This window comes from Rhinopithecus bieti, unplaced genomic scaffold (assembly GCF_001698545.2).
Source record: "Rhinopithecus bieti isolate Rb0 unplaced genomic scaffold, ASM169854v2 scaffold_7212, whole genome shotgun sequence".
Classification (NCBI taxonomy): domain Eukaryota; kingdom Metazoa; phylum Chordata; class Mammalia; order Primates; family Cercopithecidae; genus Rhinopithecus; species Rhinopithecus bieti.
In genome coordinates, this window is record NW_016806198.1 from 4932162 (window position 1) to 4937088 (window position 4927).

A 4927-nucleotide genomic window follows, 5' to 3' on the forward strand; every position below is an offset into this window, starting at 1 on the left:
TGAGAAGACTTATGAAGAGTTTTCAAATTTTGGAAGAATCAAGTGTGCAGAGAAAAAGTAAATGTTCTCACTTTTGTTTACAAAGGTATACTTTACTAAATTGCTGCATACTCTTTGTTTGTTTGTTTATTTTGAGACAGAGTCTCTCTCTGTTGCCCAGGCTCACTGAAGCCTCGAACCCCCAGGCTCAAGGGATCCTCTTGTCTCACTTCCAGAGTAGCTAGTACTACAGGCAGTTGTCAGCATGCTCAACTAATTTTTGTATTTTCCATAGAGTTGGGGCTTCCGCATGTTTCCCGGGCTGGTCTCCAACAAACTCCTGGTCTCAAGCAACTGGTCTACCTTGGCCTCCTAAAGTGCCGGGATTACAGGTGTGAGCCACTGTGCCCAGCCTGCTGTAAATTATAGGTAGTTTAAGACAGAAAGTTTTCTTAAATCTGGAAGGCAAAATATTTAAATAAAGAATCAGCATTGTGGTTGGGTGTGGTGGCTCACTCCTGTAATCTCAGCACTTTGGGAGGCCAAGGCAGGTGGATCACTTGAGGCCAGGAGTTCCAGACCAGCCTGCCCAACATGGTGAAATCCCATCTCTACTAAAAATACAAAAATTAGCCAGGCGTGGTGGTGGGTGCCTTTAATCCCAGCTACTCGGGAGACTGAGGAAGGAGAGAATCGCTTGAACCTGGGAGGCAGAGGTTGCAGTGAGATCACACCACTGCAGTCCAGCCTGGTCAACAGAGTTTATAAAAACCATACTTTTTTCATTAGTTCAGTTAGTTTTATATAATTTATTTTATTGTACTTGATCTTGGTTAGTATTTTCATGAATTTACCAGGTTTTTTAAAAGTCAGAATTGAAAAAATTTTATTTAGTCCATTGATCTTGAAGTTTCTAGAAGCTTGTATTTAAATGTACTTGTTAGCGTTTTTTTTTTCATGAATCTGACTGCAGATGCCTTTAGAGAAGTATTTTAAATAATAACTGTAGATAACAAAAACTTAGAATAACCATGGTTAAAAGCCTGATGAAAGTTTATCAGAACCAGAAATTGAAAAGGAAATTTGGTTATTTTGTGGCATACAGCATAATAACCAGAATCAAGTCTGATAAAATATTTTTAAGAGTTTTCTATAATTTTAGAACGTTTATATCAATAACATACCCATATATGCAATTACAAGAAAATCTAGCATCACTTAATCATTTGGCAATGTTTCTTCCCATACAATTTATAAAATAAACCTAATTATTTAAGATCTCTACAAAATGAGAGATATATCCTTTCAGATTCTCCAGGGCCCCAACTGGAATATCTCAAAGTTAATTTTAGGTCAAAATGACTTAATTTAGAACTTGGTCCTGGAAAACCCTGTCAGAGAAGTTGAAAGTTTCAAAACATTTGATCAAACAAGTTAACAGGTCACAGAAATAGTAGTCATTTATTTAACCAGTGTGACAATCAAAGACTTCAAAAGCAATACAGAAAGTTACATGGATATTAAAAAGAAACTGTCATGTGCGTCTGTGTGAAGAGACCACCAAACAGGCTTTGTGTGAGCAACATGGCTGTTTATTTCACCTGGGTGCAGGTGGGCCGAGTCCGAAAAGAGAGTCGGGGAAGGGAGATAAGGGTGGGGCCGTTTTATAGGATTTGGGTAGGTAAAGGAAAATTACAGTCAAAAGGGGGTTGTTCTCTGGTGGGCAGGGTGGGGGTCACAAGGTGCTCAGTGGGGGAGTTTTTGAGCCAGAATGAGCCAGGAAAAGGAATTTCACAAGGTAATGTCATCGCTTAAGGCAAGCACTGGCCATTTTCACTTCTTTTGTGGTGGAATGTCATCGGTTAAGGCGGGGCAGGGCATTTGCACTACTTCTGTGATTCTTCAGTTACTTCAGGCCATCTGGACGTATATGTGCAAGTCACAGGGGATGTGATGGCTTGGCTTGGGCTCAGAGGCCTGACAGAAAACATAACCCTTATAAAGCTTAGTTTTTTAAAGTAATCAGAAAAACTAATAAAAGCAACATGAAGCACAAGAAATTACAAATTCTTTATTTTATAGGCCAGTTACCAAAAGGTAAAGAAAAAACGTACAGTGTGATTGTTTGGCATTACGGAAAGCCTGCTTAGATAATCTGGAAGTCAAACCTGGTGAAAAGGTACTTAATTTTAATCAGGCACAAGAAAAGTATGTGTCTAAGGTTCAAGTTTACACCGTATCTTAGAAGAAGTAAACAAGAAAACTACTACCTTAAGCAGAGGAGTACATGGCTCTTAAACAAAGTAAGTGTGTAAAATTTCCTGCTAAATGGAACAATCAAAACATACCAAGAAAAGTCAAGAGTACAGAATCAAGTTATACTGGAGGAAAATATTGCTTTTTTAGGCCTTTCAGACAAACATTTTCACACTGGGCCACACCAACAGAGTTGGGACCAGAGGAAAAAGTTACTGGGGCAGACAAAAAAAAGTTGAAAGACAGTGTTATCGCCCCAGCCAAGCAAAGAGATGTAACTGTTTAAGGAGAGAAAAAGGAAGAACAAAAGGCAGTAACGTATGACCTGTAAATTCTGTGTTGTGAGATACAGCAAAATTGAATTGAAACCTTTTAAGAAAAAAATTCTACCTCTAGAAATGAAATTGCGTTTTTAAGTGAAGAAGACAGTATTGTTAGCCTGAAACCAGGGACATTAAACGGAGACTATAAAACAAATAAAAGCTGAGGTTCAGATGATGGCTGAAAATGTTCAGAATTAAAAGTCAAAACTTGTAACTTCTTATAAATATTACTAGAGAAGATCAATATTGTAAGAACTCTTTGTAGTTATAACAGAAAACTTGTATGTGTGTGTGTGTATGTCTCAATCTTTAGAAAGACTTAAAAATAATTTTCTTTTACTTTTACTCAACTTGATTAAATGCAAGTTTATTTATTTATTTATTTTTATTTTACTTTAAGTTCTGGGATACATGTGCAGAAGGCGCAGGTTTGTTACACAGGTACATATGTGTCGTGGTGGTCTGCCGCACCTATTAACTTGTCGTCTAGGTTTTAAGCCCCAGATACATTAGGCATTTGTCGTAATGCTCTCCCTCCCCTTACCCTCATCCACCAACAGGCCCCAGTGTGTGATGTTCCCCTCCCTGCGTCCNGCAGGGCATTTGCCCCTTTTGTGATTCTTTAGTTACTTCAGGCCATCTGGACGTATATGTGCAAGTCACAGGGGATGTGATGGCTTGGCTTGGGCTCAGAGGCCTGACAGAAAACATAACCCTTATAAAGCTTAGTTTTTTAAAGTAATCAGAAAACTAATAAAAGCAACATGAAGCACAAGAAATTACAAATTCTTTATTTTATAGGCCAGTTACCAAAAGGTAAAGAAAAAACGTACAGTGTGATTGTTTGGCATTACGGAAAGCCTGCTTAGATAATCTGGAAGTCAAACCTGGTGAAAAGGTACTTAATTTTAATCAGGCACAAGAAAAGTATGTGTCTAAGGTTCAAGTTTACACCGTATCTTAGAAGAAGTAAACAAGAAAACTACTACCTTAAGCAGAGGAGTACATGGCTCTTAAACAAAGTAAGTGTGTAAAATTTCCTGCTAAATGGAACAATCAAAACATACCAAGAAAAGTCAAGAGTACAGAATCAAGTTATACTGGAGGAAAATATTGCTTTTTTAGGCCTTTCAGACAAACATTTTCACACTGGGCCACACCAACAGAGTTGGGACCAGAGGAAAAGTTACTGGGGCAGACAAAAAAAAGTTGAAAGACAGTGTTATCGCCCCAGCCAAGCAAAGAGATGTAACTGTTTAAGGAGAGAAAAGGAAGAACAAAAGGCAGTAACGTATGACCTGTAAATTCTGTGTTGTGAGATACAGCAAAATTGAATTGAAACCTTTTAAGAAAAAAATTCTACCTCTAGAAATGAAATTGCGTTTTAAGTGAAGAAGACAGTATTGTTAGCCTGAAACCAGGGACATTAAACGGAGACTATAAAACAAATAAAAGCTGAGGTTCAGATGATGGCTGAAAATGTTCAGAATTAAAAGTCAAAACTTGTAACTTCTTATAAATATTACTAGAGAAGATCAATATTGTAAGAACTCTTTGTAGTTATAACAGAAAACTTGTATGTGTGTGTGTGTATGTCTCAATCTTTAGAAAGACTTAAAATAATTTTCTTTTACTTTTACTCAACTTGATTAAATGCAAGTTTATTTATTTATTTATTTTATTTTACTTTAAGTTCTGGGATACATGTGCAGAAGGCGCAGGTTTGTTACACAGGTACATATGTGTCGTGGTGGTCTGCCGCACCTATTAACTTGTCGTCTAGGTTTTAAGCCCCAGATACATTAGGCATTTGTCGTAATGCTCTCCCTCCCCTTACCCTCATCCACCAACAGGCCCCAGTGTGTGATGTTCCCCTCCCTGCGTCCATGTGTTCTCATTGTTCAACTCCCACTTATAAGTGAGAACATGCAGATGACACACACATTTTTAAAACTAAATTTATCCTTTAGGAATCTTCATGACCTGTGCGGATCTTTGACAACAGGCTTAAGTCTTTAGTTTTGTTCCACTTTTCTTTTATAAATAGCCACTCATTTTACCATGGAACAAATGTTTTAATTATTTTGAAAATTATTTTTTTCTTTTAATTTTCTTACCAAAATACATTTTGTATCTGTGACAGTGGTTTTCTCTTGTTGTTGTTGTTGTATTTACCTCTCTCTCTGTGTTACTTATTAGCTTCCTTATGTCTTGGTTTGATTTTCTTTTTAAATTCATATTTTGAAATCATCTTTAAACAACTTATGAATTAGAAAAAAAGGTTTTTTTCAATAAAAAACATGTTTTATGTCTTCCTTATTATTTTCTCATTTAAAAGATATTTTGCTTTTTTGGTATACTTTGTATAT